This window comes from Mastomys coucha, unplaced genomic scaffold (genome assembly GCF_008632895.1).
Source record: "Mastomys coucha isolate ucsf_1 unplaced genomic scaffold, UCSF_Mcou_1 pScaffold13, whole genome shotgun sequence".
Taxonomy (NCBI): domain Eukaryota; kingdom Metazoa; phylum Chordata; class Mammalia; order Rodentia; family Muridae; genus Mastomys; species Mastomys coucha.
Window position 1 is genome coordinate 24,339,600 of NW_022196895.1, and position 23,900 is coordinate 24,363,499.

The 23,900-nt window shown below is 37.1% G+C and overlaps 1 long non-coding RNA gene across 2 annotated transcripts in view; it reads left to right on the plus strand.

The window, feature by feature from the left end:
• LOC116087567 overlaps positions 1 to 21,390 on the plus strand; it is a 67,634-nt gene extending 46,244 nt beyond the window's left edge. The window contains exons 2-3 of one of the 2 annotated variants that reach the window (XR_004117484.1): positions 6,937 to 7,004; positions 7,570 to 7,595. This is a non-coding gene — a long non-coding RNA (uncharacterized LOC116087567). Of the gene's footprint in view, positions 1 to 6,936; positions 7,005 to 7,569; positions 7,596 to 21,184 lie in introns of those variants that run through there. The other variant, XR_004117483.1, reaches the window with a different exon arrangement.
• Positions 21,391 to 23,900: the final 2,510 nt, after the last annotated feature.

Sequence of the window (23,900 nt, forward strand, 5' to 3'; positions counted from 1 at the left end):
TGTTTTTGTTTGTTTCTTTGTTTTTTGAAAGGGAAACTGGGAATGGAGAAATTTACATGTAAATAAAGCAAATATCTAATAAAAATAAGAACTTTATAGAGATGTCGACAGTTTATATAAGAGGAAAATTTTGAAATAATATTTTATTTTAAAAATCATTTTATTAGTTTACATTTCAAATGGTAACCTCCTTCCCGGTTTCCCCTCCACAAACCCCTTATCTCTTCCCCACTCACCATTGCCTCTATTAGGGTACTCTGCCACCCACACACCCACTCCTGACTCACTGCTCTAGGATCCCTCTAGACTGTGGTATCAAGCTTCCACAGGACTAAGGGTCTTTACTCCCATTGATGCCAGATAAGAACATCCTCTGTTGCATATGTAGCTAGAGCCTTGGATTCTTCCATGTATACTCTTTGGTTGGTGATTTACTCCCTGGAGCTCTGGGAGGTCCGGTTGATATTGCTTTTTCCATGGGGTTGCGATTGCCTTCACCTCCTTTAGTCCTTCCCCTAGTCTCTTACATTGGGGTCCCCAGGCTTAGCTCATTGGCTGTCTGTGAGTTTCTGCATCTGTATTAGTCAGGAGCTGGCAAAACCTCTCAGGGGACAACTATACTAGACTCCTGCCAGCAAGCACTTCTTGGCATCAGTAATAATGTCTAGGTTTGGTGTCAACAGATTGGATGAATCCCTAGGTGGGGCTATCTCTGGATGACTTTTCCTTCAGTCTCAGATCTATTTTTTCCCCTGTTTTTCCTTTGGACAAGAAAAATTCTGTGTTAGAAATTTTGAGATCAGTGGGTGGTCCCATCTCTCAACTGAGGGCAGTGCCTATCTATTAGAGGTCATCTGTATAGGTTCTCTCTCCTCTTTGTTGGGTATTTTGGTTAAAGTCATCCCTGCTGGGTCCTGGGAGCCTGGGACTTTCTAGTGGCTACCTCCAGTTCCCCATCTCCCATAGATACACATTTCTATTCAATTTCTTGACCATCTCTATTCACTCCTGTCTCTACCCATACTTAAACCTGACCTCCATTTTTGCCTCTCCCTCTTTTCTCCCTCCTAGGTCCCTTCCTCCCTCTACCTCCTCTGATTATATTGTTCTCCTTCTATGTTCGATTGGAGTATTCACACTTTGGTCTTCCTTCTTATTAAGCTTCATATGGTTTGTGGATTGTATCATGGGTATTTTAAGCATTGGGACTAATATTTACTTCTCAATGAATACATACCATATGTTTTTGTGTGTGTGTGTGTGTGTGTGTGTGTGTGTGTGTGTGTGTGTGTTTGAGTTACCTCACTCAGGATGATATTTTCTAGTTCCATCTATTTGCTTGTGAATTTCATGAAGTCATTATTTTTAATAGCTGAATAGACTCAGGCTCAAAGATCAACAATTGACAAAAGCAACGTCATAATATTGAAAAGCTTCTGTGAGGCCAAAGACTCTGTCTATAGTACTAAAAGACAATCTACAGAGTGGGAAAAGATCTTTACATCTGATCAAGGGCTAATATGCAAAATATACAAAGAACTCAAGAAGTGAGACATCAGGGAACCAAATAACCCTATTAAAAATGGGATACAGACTCCTGTCAGCAAGGACTTGTTGGCATCCACAGTATAGTCTGGATCTGGTGTCTTTATATGGTATGGATTCCCCAAGTGGGGCAGTGAAGGCTCAATGTCCCAGTGTAGGGGAATGCCAGAGTGGTGAGGTTGGAGGGGGTGGGGAAAGCACCCCCATGAAAGCAGGGGGAATCGGGATGAGATAGGGGGTTTGGGGAGGAGAAACCAGGAAAGGGGATAACATTTGAAATATAAATAAATAAAATATCCAATAAAAATGGGTTACTGAGCTAAACAAAGAATTCTCAGCTTAAGAATCTCGAATGGCCAAAAAGCACCTAAAGAAATGTTCAACATCCTTAGTCATCAGGGAAATGTTAATCAAAATGACCCTGAGAATTCCACCTCATACCAGTCAGAATGGCTAAGATCAAAAATGCAGGTGACAGCAGATGCTGACAAGGATGTGGAGAAAGAGGAACACCCCTCCATTGCTGGTGGCATTGTAAGCTGGTAAAACCACTTTGGAAAACAATCTGGCTGTTTCTCAGAAAAGTGGAAATAGTTCTACCTGACAACCCAGCTATACCACTCTGGGCATATACTTAAAAGATATTCCAATATATAACAAGGACACATGTTCCACTATGTTTATAATAACCTTATTTGTAAAAGCCAGAATCTAAAAACAGCTCAGGTGGCCCTGAGCAGAAGAATGTATACAGAAAATGTGGTACAATTACACAATGATGAAATAACATTATATCTTATGTTTGAAAACTATACTGACTCCAATGCTTCACCTTTACTATAATGCTAAGCTCACTCATTAGAAAGTGGAGAGTAAAGAGATCAATTTCTCTGTCTCAGAGACCCCACCCACACTCTAAAACTGCTCTTCAGAATGAACCTCAGGATCTTAAGCACAAGAAGGACCCAGGAACCTAGCTTATAAATGCAATGTGGGGAAATCTGATATGAAAAAAAGTAACTATTTTCACTGTCTCCTATGTATACCTGCCATTTTTATTGTACTCCCATTCTCTTGTCCCTGGATATAAGCTTGGAAGTGCCTTTGTGCATCTAGTGTTAGACCTCCACATCTTCTATTCAGTGACCTAGAACATTCTCTATCCCTGGTGTATCCTGACAAAACTATTTGTGCTTAAATCCTGTGCTTGAATCTATACAATTTCTCCTTAAAAAGAAATGATCTTTACTTCTTGATATGAATATAAATTCCTTTCAGATATTTGGGTACAACAAATATCATGAAACAATATTGAGAACACAGTAATAAATACTATGAGTTATGGCTTGACATGGTTAGAAATCTCTTATACAAAAGACATGTACCTTTCCTGCCCCCTGGAATTTTGAGCATGCTGTTCTTTCTAATGCACCAGAATATTAACTGCCTATGCCCTATGCCATCCATCTAGAAGAAGCATGTTCCATCCCCTACCTTCCCTTCCAGATCCTCACAGGATCCAGAATATGAAGTTCAATTTGCTTCTCCTCTACATTAAGTAATGGAGAAGAGTGAGAGTTGCAGGGTGTAAGAGAGGCTGGCGGGAGGGTAGTTCAAAATATGCAAACTGTGAAAAAAACCTAGACCTCCACTATTTTGCATGCTTGCTAATATACTTGACCATTAGGTCAGACATAAACTTTTTCTAATTGAGTAGCTTTTGTTGTTGTTGTTGTTGTTGTTGTTGTTGTTGTTTCTTTGAATCCAGTTTAGTTTTTGATGATTTGTTATTGCTATAAGAAAAGCTTTAATTTTAAAATATTTCACCTAAAATTTCCATGTAGAGTGGAATGCTTTAAATCTAGTAGCTAAAAATAAATGCCTCCAAATCAGTTTAATAGGATGAGCAATAGTGACCATCAGACAACAGAGAAGAGAGGTATTCTTCAGAAAAGACTAATAAGAACAACATGCAGGTATGAACAGAACAGCTGTATTTTAGTATGTATATATAAAAAGAAGAAAGTAGGAGCCCAGAGGAATTGGAATTGTGTTTGTACAAACACACACACACACACACACACACACACATATGAATTCACATTGAATTCACATACATACACACACATATATAATTTTGGATAGAGATCTGTCCTGGAAATATAAATGCATAAGTAAAGCTGGGTCAGATTATCAAGTGTGCAGAGTTCATGAAATCCTGGTATCAAAGGATAGAGAAGATCTTGAAAGGTCACTGGGTTCAGTCTCCTCCTTTCAAGTAGGATCACACCAAAACCATCCAGGAAAAATGAGAAACTGTTCTATTTTTAAAGCTGTCTATAGAGATTTGCTGTGGCCAACACTGATCTTCAGCAGGTGGTAAAATTTGTATTCTGAAATTCATGCCTTTCTCCCATTCAGAGCAGAGAACAGCATTCTCTACCCCTAAGAGTGTCATTGGACAAAGTAAAGATTCATCAGGTGTCTCAAAAGAGTAGCAATTGACTCATTCATAGTTATACAGGCCAGAAGTCTAAAATTAAGGGAAAGCAGGACCCTGCCCCTTTTTAACGCTCCAAGCTATGTTCTTCCTTGTCTCTTAGTACAGTCTGTTGATTCATGCAACCCTAGGCTTCTTTGGCCTGTAGGAATCTCACTTGTCTCTTCCTCCATTCTTATATCTTCTCTTTTCATATAGACTTGAATCACTAGGTTTAAGGCTAACCTAGTCTAGTGTTATCTCACTCCATTTTTTTCTCATTAAAACTGTATCACAGGCATCTCAGAGGATGTCATTTTTCTACCAATAGATTCTGGATGCTGTGTAGAGCACAGTAAGTAGATTCACTGTAGTAGTGTGTGGAAGTTTAGGGAGGAGAAAAGGCTACAAAAGAGCAAAAAGAATTTTATGAAAGTGCACATGGATGTATGTAGTAAACCAGTAGAACTTAACCTAGCTCCTAGAGACTAAACAACCAACAAGAGTACATGGAATGACCCATCACTCCAACCACATATGTAGCAGAGGATGTCCTTGACAGGTATTAATGGGAGGAGATGTTCTTGGTCCTGTGAAGGTTCAATGCCCAGGTGTAGGGGAATGCCAGAGCATGGATGCAGGAATGGGTAGGTGGGTGGGGGAAGCACCCTCATAGAAGCAGGGGGAGGAAGGATGGGATAGGGAGTTCTGGAGTGGAAACCAGGAAAGGGGATAGCATTTGAAATGTAAATAAATAAAATATCCAATAAAAAATTAATTGGTCAGAGAGATGTTACATAGAGGGGAAGCTAAAAAGACAATAAGTAGAGTTGGATTTACAAAGGTGATCCAGGATCTATATGTGGAAAAATTTAGACTTTCTCTCTTTTTTTAATACTGGATATTTTATTTATTTACACTTCAAATGTTATTGTCCTTCCCAGTTTCCCCTCCACAAACCCCTTATCCCCTCCACCATCCCTCTGCTTCTATCAGGGTGGTCCCCCACCAACCCATGCACTCCTGCCTCAGCATCTAGCATTCCCCTACACTGGATCATTGAGCCTCCACAGGACCAAGGGCCTCTCTTCCCATAGTTGCCAGATAAGACAGTCCTCTGCTACATGTTCTGCTGGAGCCATGGGTCTCTCCATGTATACTCTTACATTCCTGGTTTAGTCCCTGGGAACTTGGGTGGTCTGGTTGTTTGATATTGTTCCTCCTATGGATAGAGGACTAATATCCAAAATATTCAAAGAACTCAAGAAGGTAGACTCCAGAGAATCAAATAACTCTATTAAATATGGGGTACAAACCTAAACAAAGAATTCTCAACTGAGGAACCTTGAATAGTGGAGAAGCACCTAAAGAAAAATTCAAACTCCTCAGTCATCATGGAAATGCAAATCAACACAACCCTAAGATTCCACCTCACACTAGTCAGAATGTCTAAGATCAAAAACTCAGGTGACAGAAAATGCTGGCAAAGATGTGGAGAAAGAGGAACACTCCTCCACTTTTGGTGGGATTGCAAGCTGGAAGTCAGTCTGATGGTTCTCCCGAAAGTTGGAAATAGTTCTACTTGAGGACCCAGCTATATCACCCCTGGCCATATACTCAAAAGATGCTCCAATATAGAACAAGGACACATGCTCCACTATGTTCATAGCAGCCTTATTTATAGTAGCCAGAAGCTGGAATATACTCAGCTATTAAAAGCAATGACTTCATTAAATTCACCAGCAAAAGGATGGAACTAGAAAATATCATCCTGAATGAGGTAACCGAGTCACAAAAGAACACACATTATATGTACTCACTGATAAATGGATATTAGCAAAAAAAAAAAAAAAAAAAAAAAAAAAAAAAAGACTTGGAATACCCATGATACAACTCATAGACCTTATCAAACACAAGAAGGAAGAAGAAAGTGTGGAGACTTCAGTTCTACTCAGAAGGGGGAAAGATAAGCATGGGAGGAAGAGGGAGAGAGTGAAGGAAAAGTTCAGATTTCTAATTCACTTTAAGCACAAACTAAAGGTCTTGCAGAGGTCTTGAGTGTATCAGTCTTGCCCCCTATAGATTTTATACAGAAGACACTCAAAGTAGTCTCAGAAGGAAGGGGCTGTGAAATTGCAGGCTGGCAGCAAGGGCTTGTTCTTTTGTCACTCTTCATAGTTAGTGACATGACTTTCATTGCATTAAAGAACACCGTGCTCAGTACAGTGGAGCCAAACAATCCAGAAAATATCCCACAGTGGAATGTCCTCTGCCCATGCTTTCCTTACTCATGCCTCCTTCTGCTCCTGGGCACTCCAGAGCACTGTCATCGCTCTGGTGTATGAAATCTGCCTCTTTGGCTGCTCTCCACCTAACCTGAGTTTCATTAAAAATAACTTTAAAAAGTACATCCTTAACCTTCTCTTTTGGAAAAAAAAAAAAAAACCCTTTATTCAGCAAAAGATAATGTAAGGTTGCCCTGTTAGCTCAGCCTTGCAGAAAAACACTCCTGTCTGTTGGCATGAGCTTTGTTCCTTCACCTCAGGCAGGTGGTAAAGGCAGTTTGCAAAAGAGGATGAAGGAGAATGCCAAATTAGGTTAAGCACCAAAATAGGGAAATGACCTGGCTTGCCCTGGTGGGAAGAGATTGGTCTGCTGAAGTACATCCAAGCTCATCTCTTTAAAGCCCTGTTTAAGTGAAGCCCATGGGACAATGAAAAGCAGAATGAATGGTTGACTATGAAGCCCTTCCAACTCTCTGTTAATGGGCTACTCTGTAATGATCTGGGGATGAATACCCCAGGAAGTAATTATGTTACATCCTGGATTTATTCCAGTCAGATATGATTTTCTCTGAAATGCTGTTTCCAACTAAACGTGTTGGATATTCATTATTCTCTGGTCACATGCAGGTAAATAAGACCCTGTGGAAATGGTGGCTTTCATCGGAAAAACACTGATGACATACCTTCCCAGAACTGTAAGTATGAGTGTAAGGGGCACCTTTGCAATTGTATAAATAGGCCAATCATATAATGTTCCACTTTAACTATTTCAGTTCAAAGAGGTTCTGCCTATAGATTCACAAACGAGTTATCTAATACATGGTTGCATTTGAGAGAAACATAACCTTCTTATAGGTACATGATGGTTCTGAGACATCCACCCTAGATACATATTGTCTCTGGGGATAGCTGTCTCCCTTTGATTAAAATGTCTATTATATGTTCAACATATGCAGAGATCCTGTTTCCTCAGTGAATTTCTGTTTCTTTACCATCATACTCATAAAACCTTCTCTTCCTATTCCAGCCTTTATCTAACCCTGTTGAGTCTGAAAGTATGTGGCCCAATGGGTGACTTGAATATATTCCTCTGCTGAGGTAAATTTAAAAATTTTTTAAAAACCTGAGGTAAACCTAAGGTTTTGTAAATTGGGCCATTATGTCATAGGAGATAGTAAACTTCAGATAAAATGAATTTGAGAAAAATAAATATCCAAATATGAAGATGAAAAGGTTGAATGCCTTTCTTCTGGATTACAGGGTTGAAAGAACTAACACATCTGCCCATATGTTTTTGATCCTCTTATAAGAATTGGAACCAGCTTTATCTGGACATCTGAAAGTACTCATCTTGGAGAAAGAAAGGTGCCTACTTCACATGAACTAAAAATAATTAAGGAGTCCATGATTCTCTATTGCAGCACAGGCTCTTTCACTGACACCTTCCCTAGAGAATATAGAAACATTTCCCTGTCTGTTGGAATCAGAAAAGTATTTCTATTTCTCTTTAATATTACATCAAATGAAGGAACATAATATTCTGGGCAGCTAAAGTGTATTTCTTGATAATTTGCACAACTATTATTAATAATAAAATTTCCCTTCCTGTTTTAAATTCATACCATATGGCAAGAACTACAAAGTTCAGTGTACTGGAGATACTTTCATTCAGCTCTCTAGAATCCTCTTGATTTGATAAAGATAATTTATAGTTTCAATCTAAATTTTGACTTATAAGAGAGAGTAGGGAGAGAGAGAGAGAGAGAGAGAGAGAGAGAGAGAGAGAGAGAGAGAGAGAGAATGTTATATAGCCAAGGTGCTCTGCTTTCTGCCTCTTGACCATTGATTTTCTTACCAAATTACTAGACAAGGAGAAGGAGATTTCCATTAACTTAGACTCACCTAGTTATCAAAACATGAAAGTCTTCCTATTCCACAGCTTTTCAAACGTGTGAAGGATGACCTAACAGAGTAGAAAATGGTCTAAACTGAAATTAGACGAACTTTAATTAGGCCCTTTTACTGGTCCTTGGCTTTTGTCTTAGAAGTTACTGGTTCACTACTTTGTGCTCTTGTATCTTCATTTGTACATGGAAAGCCAAATGTTCTGAGTGCTTTAAAGTGAGATAAAAAGTTTTTGAAACTTGGCAATTCAAAATTTTGATACATGGCAATTCAAAATTATTTTCCAAGGTGTTGCGCTAGTGCACGTTCTTAACATTAACATTCCGAAGACCAACACAGTTTTAGGGATTACTTATTTCACCAACAAAATTTTACAATGACCTCTGTGGGGCAGGTATAATCACAGCATTCTGATAACTAAATATATTGAGTAAGTCCGTATGTATGCAATGGTTAAATGTGACATGCTTATGTGACATACTGATTGTTTTTAAACTTTATAAGCTTTACTGTAAAAAACTAATAGAGATTCAGAAAATCTACGATAAAGATACAGAACTTTATTGAAATGTATACAGCTTGAGTTTGGTTGAATTCATTACCTGAGTTTTAATACATATGCTAGATTGATTTTAGGTCTAACTATCTGGGCTTAAGGAGGAAAATGTGTATTAATATTTTGTTTATTTATTTATCTATACTTCTAAAGAGTTTCTATACAATATATTGTCACTAACATTTTCCTATTTGTGATGAACAGTGTCTATTGTTTTCTACATCTACTGAGTCAAAAATCTATGTGGAAGTTTAAAGTTTACATACAGCTATACACATGCTGCTGGAGCCATGAGTCCCCCTATGTGTACTCTTTGGTTGGAGTTTTAGTCCTTGGGAGCTCTGAGGGTACTAGTTAGTTCATATTGTTGTACCTCTTAAGGGGCTGTAAACCCTTCAGCTCCTTGGGTCCATTCTCTAGCTCCTTCATTGGGGACCCTGTGCTCAGTCCAATAGATGGCTGTGAGCCTCTTCTGTATTAGTCAGGTACTGTCAGAGCCACTCAGGAGACAGCTATCTCAAGCTCCTGTCATCCAGCACTTGTTGGTATCCACAATAGTGTCTAGATTTGATGATTGAATATGGGAAGGATTCCCAAGTGGAACAGTCTCTGAATTGTTCTTCCTTTAGTCTCTGCTCCATAGTTAGCCTCTACAGCTCTTTCCATGGGTATTTTGTTCCCTCTGTCATCAATGGGATGAGAGGACCTTGGCCAGGTGAAGGTTCTATTTCCCAGTGTAGGGGAATGCCAAGACCAGTATGCAGGAGGGGGTGGGATGGTGAGCAGGGGGAGGGGGGAGAGAATAGGGGATTGTTTTTGATTTTTCTATTTTATTTTTTTCTTATTTTATTTTATTTTATTTTATTTATTTTTGGAGGTTATGGACACTGGCTCTGGGCAAAGATGGAACTATGTAAGCCTTGAATAAACGATGAACTACTGAGGACTATAGTTATCTCCTTTACTGAACACACAGAATGCCGCTCTCAAGGTTTACTTTCCCATCTTGTAAAACTGTCTGTGTCTCAGTTTTCTCATCCAAATAATAAGACCAGTAAATGTTCCCAATTCATAGAACTTCTAAGGGAACTGAACCAATTAACCTGCAAAAAGATTTAAACGTAATGTCTCAAACATGATAAAGTATCAATAAATGCCTGTGAGTACTGTAAAAAAAAAAGTTTACATACAGCTTTCTTGGTAGAAGACAAAGATAAGCACATATTATTGGATCCCTCCTTGTCAGAATTTCAGAGTGATGAAGAGATCATTAAATTGAAATACCCTACTCCTTTTTCTGATCACTTAATTTTTCAATTCCAGTTTTTGTTTTATTCTGAAGTCAAAGTGTGCTTTTGTTTTCATTTATAAATCTTAAAATTTTAATCAAATTATTAATAAAAACACTGTTCTTTGATAATGTCAATAATGAAAATATGGACACAATGAGGTTGCATGCTGAATTTCCCATCTCAAACCGCAAAGGTCAGTGTTCCCTTTGACATGGTGTTTCAGAGGCAGCCTCTCTCTCTTAACCACTGTCTTCTCATAGCTCCAGGGGACGTGTAGCAATTCCCAGGGTTCCTGAATTATACTTCAATTAGAGGCTTTACAGAATCTAACATCAAAGTTGTTCAGTAGATATTTGTGGGTTACTGAACATCAAAGTGTACTTGGGATTATTTGACACCATTAAACAGAGCAATCTAAGAGACAAAGACACTGCCTATATCAGAATTTCTAAAGCACCCTGCATCGCACCACTTCCTATTCCATACCATCTCAACTTAGTAAAAGCTGTCATTTTCTATCCATTCAAATGCATGTCCAAGGACTATGCTGTAAGAAGCATTGTGTGAGTATGTGTGTGTGTGTGTGTGTGTGTGTGTGTGTGTGTGTGTGTGTGCACATGTGTGCATGTGCATGTCCTCAAGGAAGGGAGTTATGGACTCACAAAGTGCCTTAATAAGTTTCTTCTGCCTTAAAATTTTTTTCTGACACATATGCCTTAGGTATGAAGATAAAGTATATGAATTCTTCCTTACACAAATACAACAGCATATTTGAAAAGTTATAATATGAGACACAGCTGTCACAACCTCTGACAAATTTCCATAACCAAGGATATGACCCAGAAAATCAGAATGCAGTCTCTCACTTTTCTCATATTGCAACATTTATCTCTCCTTCACTCTCTGGCATTTGTCACCCTGCCTCTGTCCATGGCAACTCTTCTGATTTTAATGCTTTTACTATTATACACAAACTGCATTTACATTTCTTGCTGTTACAAACTTCAAATTCTGCTGAGAGACATTGCTTCAAGAAGAGTGGAGCCCAGTGGACTTTTGCAGACAAATCTATAAGAAGAAAACACAGCCTTTCCTCTATAGACTAGCAAAGAAGATGGTACACACAAAAAAATAACACTTAAGGACTTATATCAGTCAGTGAAGTTGTATTGTCTCTCCTCATCTGTCAGAGAGCACTGGTGGAAAATTGGGGAAGTCACTGAAGATTCTAAGTTCATGTTCACTATGTAGGACTCATGGCAGTATGACTTCTTTGTGATGATTTATAAGACACAGATTGAGCTTGTCAGTCAAGTATACACACACACACACACACACACACACACACACACATACACACACACACACACATGATTCTGTCCTTGTTATATGTACTTCCCCTAAATTAGTTAGCATTCTATAACTCTCTAATGACAAAGGATCTACAGATTACTATTTCATATTCCAGAAAGTATTTTCCATACATGGATTCTTTTTGAGAACAAGGTTCTTAATTAATTAAGGAGTGACAAGTATAAGACATAAGCAGGCACTATTTGATATACCAAGAGATAGTGTCCACCCTAGGCTCAGCAAGTAGGGAAAATGGTTTGGTCAATCTCTTTTTTCTGTTTTGTTTTGTTTTGTTTTGTTTTTTGTTTTTTGTTTTTTGTTTTTTTAAGATAGAGTTTCTCTGTGTAGCCCTGGCTGTCCTAGAACTCACTCTATAGACAGGTTGGCCTGAAACTCAGAAATATGCCTGCCTCTGCCTCCCAAGTTCTGGGAATAAAGGTGTGTACCACCACTGCCTGGCTTGGTGTATCTCTTAAGTATCCCTTTTAATGAAAATACTTAGCTGTCACCTCAGATAAAATAAGATGTACTTTATTCTCTAGATCTTTTTCAAATTGGTATCAGTCTCATTAATATTTTATACTGACAGAAAAATAAAACAATAAATCAAGGTCAATGTACTTAAAACACATACATACATATGCATACATACATACATATATTCACATATATGCACATACACAGAACTCTCTCTCTCTTTCTCTCTCTCTCTAGCACACACACACACACACACACACACACACACACACAACAGTCGTATAATAATCCAGTAGTCATCTTAGAAATGGACTTTTGGAGCCATAGGTCTCACATGATGTCCGATGACATTCCTAGTCTTTGGGTTGGAGAAACCTATAACTCTATTTATATCTTCCAAAAAATGTCACCTGATTGCTACAAAAATGTTTACAGTTTGGAAAAATGAATTGCTACTAAGACAACTAAGGAAAAAGAAAGAAAATTTGACTCCTGACCTGCAACATTTTAGCTCTCCTCTATCACAGAAATGCTAATCCAGCAATCAGTCTTGAAGAGTATTAAGCACAGGTGTGTGTTTGTGTGAGTGCATGCGTGCATGAGTGTGTGTGTGTGTGTGTGTGTATGTTTCTGATAACTTCAGTTAACACCCACATTACCCAAAACTAGTCTCTTATTAAAAGTACACTGTAACAGATGTGTTAGCAGATAAAAGTCTTCTTTTTCCATGAAACGGCAACAAGGTACCACGCTCTCCCACGTCCCTCTCCTGAGATTCTTCACTCCAAGAAACTTCCGATAACCTCCCCAGTCCAGGTTATCTTGTTACAGCAACAAAAGGATAGAGATAAAAATGTCACCGTATTATTAGAATGTTCACTCCTAAAATGAAATAAACACCGAAACCTCTGCTATACTGCAGTAATCCTATCTGAGGGCAGAGAAGACACTCTGATATACTCAGATATATTTTCCCAAGGAAAATTTGTAGAGAAAGAATTCAGAGTGGGCCTTTGGTTTATATTGACAAATATCTGTGGAAGGGTTGTATGGGTGGAGCCTTTCCTATGGCCCAATAGATCTGCTTTCCCAAAAGAAGATTAAAATCTGTGAGAAGGAATAATTCAGAGGCATATAGACTGTGCTGTAAAGATGAGTCAGGTTGTCGCATAATAAAATTCAAAGATTGCATTTCCAAAGCTTAAAGTTGCAGGAAGGCAGCAGAGATTTTTCACAGGAAAAAAAAAATGAGATTTAAGGTGGGATTTGAAGAGATGGATAAAGTTCTAACTCGGAAAAGTAGAAGGCCAAAAATTTTCTGGCAGGAAAAAAAATAAAACCTGTGTTCCAGCATGAAAAAGGAAAATAGATGAAGAATCACAGAGGCGGAGGCACAAAGTGGGCCTTAGCTGGGATTTTGTTCATGAGGAGCTTCAGGTCAAAGAAGTCTGTTCTTCCTCAGAAGAATCGAAAGATATATTTCAGTTAATATTTTAAAAAATGGTAATTTAAATTAGAAAGTAAGTAAGAAATGGGGCTTTTTAAAACCTCTGATGCCCAATTAGTTCCTTTAATTTTTAATAACCTGCATGTTTTAATCAACTCCACAGTTCACATCGCTAACATGGTGGGCAGGGCAGGGCCGTCTTGTCCTCTTCCTCGTATTGAAAGCAAAGGACTTGGCTATTGAGCAAGGGAGGAGCAAGAGAAGCCTCCTGTGACTTCTGAAAGTGGGACAGAGATTTTGTGAGGAAGCTTCAGCTGGTGAAGTCACTGTTTCAACCCTGCTAATGAGGCTGCGGATCTCAAACTGTGAACACACCCTGGCCAACTCTGGACTGAAGCTTCCCAACCATCAACCATCTTTCTGTCCTCCTGCTGTGTAGCCAGGTCAACCAGCTTCCCTGGCTTCAGGCCTTGGCCTCCTAAAACCCCACGCCACTGCCCAGTATCCTCGGTACCATCTCAGGCTCCGCTTCCAGAGCCCCAGAGCCACAGACCAGTTTCTAGGCTGGCAAGGACCATGTGCAGATGGGGTCAGTGAGAAATCAAAGTGAATGCAGATGGGGACACAAGATGGAGCCCAGAAGCCTGATCCAAAAGGGCTTCAAAGAGATTAGACCTGTGCAACTGGGCCTTGGGACAATCTTCCTGGACTAAATAAATTAAAATAAAATTATCTGAGTTGATTTTTACAAGGAAATACAATTCAGAAGTATGTGGAATTTCAAGGATTCTTGTCTAAGTTTTTTAAAGTGTATTTTAAATTAACATTTTATTAATATCATTTTCCTATTCTCTCCCTCCAACCTTTTCTGGGTACTTCACGCTTTCACGCTTGCTATTTCTCTCAAATATATGATCTCTTTTCCTTTCAATGTTGTTGCATATTCCTAAATTATAAATACACCCCATTCAGTTCATATAATATTGCTAGTCTTATGGATCCAACTCTGGAAAATGGCTACAAAGTAATATGGGGGCATAAATAGACTTCTCCAGGGAAGATCACCTGCCCAGGTGTTTTTACAATACTAAGTTGTTAGCCCTGAATTCATCTGTACAAGTAGCATTATACAGTCTTCCACTCATCTTGAAATCAAGTGAGAGCATGGATGCTTGAGCGATCATATTCGACAACATCCATAAAAGTACATATCTTGACTGCAGAGCAGGAAGCACTCAGTTTGCTAAGTGTGTATTTAGCTTTCACTTCTAGTTCATGATTTAGTCAAGTTAATGTGCATTTCTGAGCTGTAGCTACCCATGTTTATGAAATAGGGACCATTATCATTTTGTGGTGTACATCTAATGACTCTTGGATTTGAATGAGAGTGAAAGCAGAAATACCCTTGATATCTCCTAAGGCTGTCTTTAGTTTTCTACATTTTATCACAACATTTTCCGGCTTGAAATATTGTTTTAAATATTTGTCTTAGCTGCTCAGGTTTTCTTGTTTCTCCCCTTTGTGTCTGTATCCAGTGTTTGACTACTTGTGGGTTACTTTTTTGTCCATCATTCTCTACACCTTCCTCACCCTCTCAACTCTCTAACATTATGTAAGAGAAGAAAGAATGATAGAGGGTAAAGAGGATACGGTTATTGTTAATCTACTTCTTTCTAGGAAAATCAAGTTCCTTGGGGAGAGTTTGATCTTTGGTTTATATCTAATTTCTTCTTCTTTCTTCTTTGTGCACAACTGCTTAGCAAATTGGGACCAACAGCAATTAACAGCAACCAACCAATAACCAACAATCTACCCTGTCTCTTAGGGCCATAGCATTTATACACCCTCTGAAAAGTCCTCAGATTCCAAATGTCCCACAATTACAGAAACTATCTGTAGCTAGAAATCTCATGCCCTTGCTAGAGCATGATGCAAATCATAGTCAGCTCCATGGACACGCTAAAGAAGCCCTATATCACCCACTTGGGATTAAAATGATAACCTATACCCATAATATTTCGTTTTTCAAAGAAACCAAAATTCTCACTATATGTCTGTAGTTAATCTTTCTGGTTTTACTTAAAATTCTCAGTCTGATGGAAATTACATAGTGCTACAGGAGGAAAATACAATTAATTACTTTATTAATTAATATTTAAAATTTAAAGCATCTTACCAGGTACTACAGACGAGATTAAACAACATCCATGCATCACACTGGGTCTGTTGATTTGCTCAGTCAGAGCCAGAAGTGTATACATATTTATAAAGATTCACTCAAACATTGTTGATACTATCTTTTCTTCTGGGTCAATTACTGCTCACCCTGGCCCATATTAAACCTTAAAGGTGCAATCTGAACTCTTAGTCAGCTTCCAGAATACAAACTCCTTTGCTGTCTGCTTAGTATTAATGCCTAATCCTCACTGCCCACTTCCTCCCCCTTCAGTTTCCCTTCTCAACTGTTTAGAATCCCACTCATAGTTCAGATTTGAAATCTTGATTACTATTCTTTCTCCTTCTCCGCCTTACACTTCTCTTTGCCTCGAACTGCTTTTTCTACTGAGCAGAGTGATATGAAGTGGAAACACAACTTCAATGGAGTCCTTACTGTTGGGCTCTGTCTTCTCAGAGATTCCCAGGTGAAGAATCAAACTGTTCCTAAAAGTAATATAAGCGCAGATCATAGTAGAAAAGCTGTGCATATTAGCTTAACAGTTCAGTGAACTTAATTTCTTCATTTTCCATGAGTTTTGAGAGATAATATGACTTAGGATTCAGTATCCTTTATAAATTTTATAATTTTTATTCATTATCCAAGAATCCTAAATAAGATGTACCCTCACTCAAATTGTTTTTATGAAGAAGTTCTACCACACTGATATATTTCAAAACACACAATTCAGAACATCTAATTTCTTCCTTTTAAGTGTTTATTTTAGGGTATGGTTGCAGGTTGTCCTAAAATAGTGTCAGAAGTTTCTTCTGAAGTACTTGAGTTATTAACTAGATTGTTATCTCTTAATTGATAGGAAACAAATAGGATTTGTGACAATATGTATCTCCAGGTGATGAGTACGTTTACCAGTAATCACACAGGTCTGGCTGATGCAGAACTCAAAACCAAACACAGCTGTTACTATAATTCCAAAGGTAACACAGCCAGTGTTGTTTCCAATTTGATGACTCCTATCTTACTTAAGTGTTTTGTCATTTAACTCATTCAAAATTCTCCATAACTTCCCTTGAAAGAGGTAGGTAGTATTAAAATCAATATCATATATTGGTAAGATTTTTTGACAAAGTCAATATATTGATGCTAAATGTTTAAAATGGTTTTCTTTACATCCTGCTTGTAAAGTATTTTTAATAGACTATAAAATCATAAAAACTGTGTTTTAATTAATTCTATAGAACTCATAAACCAAGTTATCTCATTGGCTGTGTCCATTTTTACAAGATTTCACAGATATATAAAAGCAAGAGAATGTCACTAGTTGTGGGCAAAGTTCATCTGTAATTAAACTTCATACAATATGTCTCATTTCAGCTGACAGTGCATATAACAAAAAGATGAAGGTAGGAGATGGTAATGATGTCTACTTACTAAGGCTGTCATCTCAGATAGTAGCCAATTGAATCTTGTTTATCTCTGAGTTACTCTGAGTTACTTACAAACAATCATTTTATGGCTTCATGGAAGGTGACAAAATCTTCCCTCCAGAAAGAAAATGTGACTTTTTAAGGTTAATTTGTGACTACACTGTAATATCCAATAAAAAAGACAAGAACTTGGAACGAAGCTCTTAGGGGAATCTGTTACTCTTAAGGTACTCTTCACCTTCCTACATATCCATGTGATTTCGGAAGCATTGACTTTTTCCAGAGAAGGTCACCTTTACTAACAATTTCCTCTTCTTCTTTTGCATTTTTACCCCAAATCTTAACTTTGTCTGTGCCAAGTGGATTTTACTGTCCCCTGAATTACAACTTGTAAATCATAAAGAATGCTCAATTCAGCTATTTGCAAAATTGTGGAAAAAAACACATATTAACCTTAAACACTTTTAAAATTCTTATGTTACATATGTCACGTTAAGAACAAGGAAATGAAAGATGCCCTGAGCAGCTTGCTATCCCAGGGACACCTCCACCTCCCCACCCCATCCCTCCCCTCTCCTCCAACTTTCATCAGACCTGTGGATCCTGAACCACACATGAATGCTTCCTTTCCACCATGTATCTTCCCTTGTTGCTGAGTCCTCTGGAGCAAGCAGACCTGCCTTGAGAAGCCTGCTATGCCAGGGGGACTTTCATTCTCCCCCCACCTCTCTGACTAACTTAATCAGACCTCCAATAAATCATATACTACTAAAAATAATCAGTCCCAGGCATTCAAAACCTTGTTTACAGTGATTGGACATGGTAACACAAATTCCCCAAGAAAATAGACTCTAGCCATTGTACTTTTTTGCCTCACAGAGGCTGAATGTATTCCCTTATTGCTGAAGACTTCACATACTTAGGACACTGGACTCAGATTGTTTGAGCTGAATCTGACCTAAAAGATTTCTTCTTGAAGACTTGCTTCCATGGTAGTAAAAAATACTATGTAAACTGCCAAGGATGAGAAATGATTAATAGTCCTATCCAGCTGCTATATCAATGAACCACACGAAAATATATGTAAAAATGCAAGAAGTGAGGATCACAATTTAGTGTCAATCAACAGCTGTTTAATTAGAGCAAATGACTACTAAACAAGAGGGAAATCATCCTTGGTACTAAAATTTAGTCAACTTCCTGTGTAGTGTAGTCACAGTTCTTAGAAGAAAATCTTCTACCAGAATATTTCTAGACTAATATAGTTCCTTACTAAATTCTAAATCTTATCCTTATACACACAGATAGAGGTAGCTCCCACTGCAAAACCAAAGTAGTATCTCTTAAAACAAATGGAGACTATCACAGAAAAACACAATTGAACACCTTGTTGGCACAATGGATTATGGGAAGTCCAGCTACAAGTAATATATCTATATGACAGAGCCTGCATATCTGCCTTCGAGAATATCACTGAATACAGGGTTGGAAGATAGTTATTGCCAGAATTAGGGCCAGAATGTCAGCTATAAAATAGTCTGAAGTAGAAATTTCATTGTTTTTATTGTTTTTTTTGTTTTGTTTTGTTCTGTTGTATTTTGTTTTTGTGGAGACTCGGTTGTGTTATGTTAAGTTTTCCTGGAAACTGTCTTAAGAGAAAATGTGCCGAAGCAGACACCTGATAGTATGTGTTACTGAGAACAGACACAAGATGTTTTTGTGGAAGCTGACTGGGAAAGGGGCATGTGATAATTTGCTGGAGTGGACACTTGAGAGGATACATGATGTTTGGAAAGTGTATGAGTATAACCCCACAGACAAGCAACAACACTCTGACATTGGTTCATCTTGCCACTGTCTGCTAGTCTTTCTTGGGCTTTGCTGATGCTTGTGTTCACTGTCAGCACTGCTCTGGCATTGGTTCACCTTTCTTTCTTCTCATGACTTCAGAGAGAAATGCACCAAAGAACTTCTTGTGATATTCCTGTGGCTTCTTGCTTTAGATTGTTTGGCAGAGCCTTGCAGTTTCTTCCGAATCAAACTGCTGTTGGTGATTCAAGAATGGTGTTTGCAAGAGGATCTAACTATCACTGTTAATTCTTGTGAACTGAACTGCTGATATCCTGAATTCAAGATTGGAAATGTCCCAAAGAACTATTTCTAAACATGTCCAAATTCTCCTTTGCCCTATTAACCCTTTCCACTGCCTCTGGAACATGGTGCACTAACAGGGAAGTTAAAACATTTAGGAACCCTTATTAAAGTAGGTTTTGAAAAATCTAAAAAGGAAGCTGAATACAATATCAATTTAATGCAAATATTAATGACATGTCAACACAGTTGAAGGAAAACTTCATGGGTTCCCTAGACAAGGGACTACAAACAACTAATGACTGCTGAGAAATGGAAAAATTCATGTTTCCTAGGGAGGAACCCCATTATTGATTGTCTAAGGCAGATTGTTCAAATCAACTTTTTAACTGTATTCACAAAGGCAACAAAAGTAGGCTCAATAGGCTGTAAAATTTGCATACTTATACATACCACATACATTCAGGTAACATTCCCAATCAAACTAACAGTGCCCATCCATTTGAAAGGGTGCCATGGAAGGAATTAGATTATGACAATTTGTCTGAGACTACAGTGATACATAGAAGGGGGAGAGTAATATAGTTATTTTCATTAAAATGCATAAAACTAAATGAATGAGTGGTTTTATAATCTAGAGCTAGAGCTCATCATAGTACTCATATGTCTTCTTGTGACATTTCTCTATGGAATCTGAATCCTGAAGTTTATATAGTTGATCTTTTCTTTGATTTCCATAGAATGGGAACTAGACTTAGTATAAATATGCACAAAAATTACTATCGCATGATGTAACTTTATGTTTTCCAGACTAGGCAGTAACTAACTTAGGGCAAGGTACAAAATTTTATTTTTCTTATGCATTTTATCACAAAAATATAGTGTCCTTTTTATAGATAATCAGCTTTAAAATCTTAATAGTTGAATAAAATCATCAGAAAAAAATGTGATTATCCCATTAATTTTTCTGTGTAGAAATAGCAAATAAACTTTTATTGATTTTGGCTAAATATACAAGGCACTTTCTATTTCTCAATTATAAGCTAATTATAAGCTAAGCCCCCATCTGTACTAATCACAGTCATCTACCTTACAATGTGACAATGCAAATTCTCAAAACACAGTGGCATAAAGCAACATAGGCCTATTTCATACTTTCTATGCATGCTCCTTGTAACTTACTAAGTAATTCCACTGGAAGTTTATTCCCCACTTGGACTATCAGCTCATGGAGAAGATACTATGAAACATTTCCTACACCTACTGTATAATAAATGAATGAATGATTTGGGGAAGATCCAATGTATCATTAAGTGATCAGGTCACTCCAACTGTGATATATTCATGTCCTCACCGAATAATAAAGACAGAAGTCCAAACCTTCTATGTGTCCAAGTAAGAGAGGTATAAACAGTTGGAACATATCCTAATGATTACCAAAACATCTGCTGCTACAAAGCAGAGACGGTACCTAATTGTTTAAATTCCAAATGCAGATGAAGAAATTGTGTCCACAAATATTCTAATGATGAGTCAATTTCTTTAAGCATCTCACAAGATTAAATACATATATTCTATTATTCTGTTAAAATAGACAGAATTTACATAAATAGGGGATCTGCCAAATATGAATTGCTTTTCTCCCATTTTGGAGACAGTGTAATACAGAAAGACAACAGTGCAAAGAGTTAGGTCCATTCAGTCATATGCAATTCCATATTGGATCTGGCAACAGAAAAGAAGGTAAGAATTTATCTATGAATAAAATATGGGAGTAAAGATTTTAATCGTTAAAGTTGTACAGTATGCATTTGTTCAGAAATTCAGAGTATTCTCAATGACTGTAGTTAGTAGACATTTATAAAACCTAATAGAAAATAGTCATTATCCTCCATAATCAGGCTTCTACATATGTTAAGTGTCAGGGTCAACCTTACTTTCTATCATAATTCTAATCAACATTATGATAACTGAGTAGGAAGAATGTCTACAGCTATATAAATCAGCAGTACAATCTACTTCAGTACGATCTTCTTTGTTGTTTGATATCCAATAATGAAATAATGACTGGAAAATATTCTCGTGGTCTTTTATCAGCAAATATCTCTTGACTGACCATTTCTCCTCCATTCTTACAATTCTTTCCATCAGGCTCACCAGCTTGACTGTAGAAGTCTTCTGCAGAAGAAGAAGAAGAAAGAGCCATAGTTCTGGACAGCATGAGAGCCAAATGTCACTGTTTTGTACTTTCTTGCTTTGTCATTTGACATATTGAGGAAGTCCAGTGCTCAATAAGAACATTGTAACAATGAGGTTAAAGTAATAGTTGTCCTTGAATAAAAACCTCTGCATATGTATGTGATAATCCCTTTCTTGAATCATATACAATAGATTATTGAAAATGTATATAGAGTCTAATCATTAAAAGGGAAAATCAAGGATTGCAGTGAAATTAAATTAGGAAGAAGTCAGTTAGGAAATTGCTTGTTCTTCAAGCATAAGGTTCTTGGATGTAAGCTGCATAATACATATAAACTATTTGGTGTATAGTGGCATGTACTCTTAACTCTTGTATTGGAATGAAGAAACTAAATGATTTGTAATCTTTGATGACCAGCTATCCTAAAGGAATCTGTGAGCTTCAGGTTGAGTAAGAAACCCTGTCTCAAAAAAATAAGGTAAGAGTGATTGAAGGAGCTACTCAAAGATGATCTTAGGCCTCCACAAACACATGCCCTCATGTCCATGTACATGTACAAACACAGGAAAGAAAGGATGAAAAAAAATAGAATGATTGTCTTCCTTTGATTTTGAGCCCTTTAGTTAAATATTTTAGTAGCAATAATATCAGATGACAACTTATAGAATTTACCAATATTTAGATGTTAAAATTTATCATCAAATGACAGTAATAGATAATGAATATTACATAAAAACATGGATGGGGATAAATCTATATTGTAGATAGATAGTGGATAACCCACTATTACTAAAAATAACTAAGGACCTTCTACAAATTAAAACTTGAGTTTGCATCATTTGTCAAATAAAGCACTGGGAGCAGATTTCTACCTTAAAATAGATATAAATAGCTGATATTCTTGTGAATTTTGTGATCACTTCAATCCATCATCAGAAGACATTAAAATGAAAATTAAAGTAGTAATGCCCATGCTCCAATATTAAAAAGGTAGTCATTAATTCTGACTTAGGTAGGGTATACTGAATGTTTAATTGTAAAGGTGGTGCTGGGTACTGAAGAAGACCTAGATTGAGTGTGGATATGTAGGAACTCTCTGGACTGGAGATCATCTTTCATTTTGGGATAGAGGTTTGTATTACTAATATTTATACATGAATCAAAATCAAGTTGATATACACTTATGATTTCTTTCTGATATGAATTTCAATTAAGAAGAAGCAATCCATATGGATCTAGAATTAAAAGTAATCATTGTATGCTGAAGTATTTCAAATTGGAGAATAATTATTTCAGCATTGTAACAGAAGACATAAGATGGGTGTGCATTCAACGGCAGACATAGAGCATGGAAATACAAAGAGCAAAGCATATATACATCAACATTGCTTCTATGATTTAATTTTTGAGATTTAATAATCAAGTAATATTTATTATAAACACATACACACACACACACACACACACACACACACATATATATATATATATATATATATATATATATATATATATATATACTGATGAATCCATCTACTCTCCTTCTCTTCTTCAGATGCAAATGAGACATAGGCTGAACACTTGGATTTGTAAGTAGGTGATGATTCTCCCTCTTTCATCAGTCATAGTTTTCTATAGATCTTCATCTGTGGCTGATGTCTTACAAAATGTTCCTCATCTGCTTAGGGATTTCAATTGGTATTGTCATTTTGTAGGTCTTGTTTAGCCAGTCATATTGTTATGATTTTATGAGTACTGCATCTATATCATATCTAGCAGAAACCTAGAGCAGAAATCTTGGTCTTGTGGTTATTATATTTTTTCTGCCCCTCTTCTGTGAAGTTCCCTGAAACTTGGATATAGTAGCTGTATTAGAGATCTACTAGTTAGGGTTCAGTACCCTACCCCATATTACAGTCTGTTTCTTTCCAAATTTTGCATGTATTTACATATATTTGAAAACTTCTACAGTATTAGATTTCCATACTACATCTAAATGGCTTTTAATTTTTGCTCTCTCCCGGCATTTCCTCTTTTGTCCCTACCTCTCTCTTTCCTCTGCTTTTACATTTATCTTCCTATTACACACATTCAAACACACATACACAAACACCACTCACCCATCCATCTTTTCTTCTATCCTTCAATTAATATATCTATCCACCCTTCCATCTATGCACTCATACATTTATCCATACATCCATTCATACATCCATACATCTACCCACCCATCTATCCTTACATACAACCATCCATCCATCCATCTATAACTGCCTATTCTATTTCCTTTTCCTAGAGAAATCTATCTCAACCCTAGTCTCTTGCTCCACAAATAATCTCCATAATTCTACAGATTGTAGCTTGATTATCATTGACATAACAATTACTATGCATATTGAAATGAAGACAGATTATACTTGCCTTTCTGGGTCTAGTTATCTCACTCAGTGTGCTTTGTCTGCTAGTTCCATTCATTTACCTGTGAGTTTCATGATTTTATTTCTTTAAATATCTGAGTAATATTCTGGTATATAAATATACCATATTTTTATACATTCTCCTATTGAGGACTATCTAGTTTGTTTCAAATTTTTGGATATTTTGAGAAAGCAGCATTGAACATGGTTAAGCAAGTGTTTCTGTGGTAAAATGAAGCATCTCTTGAAC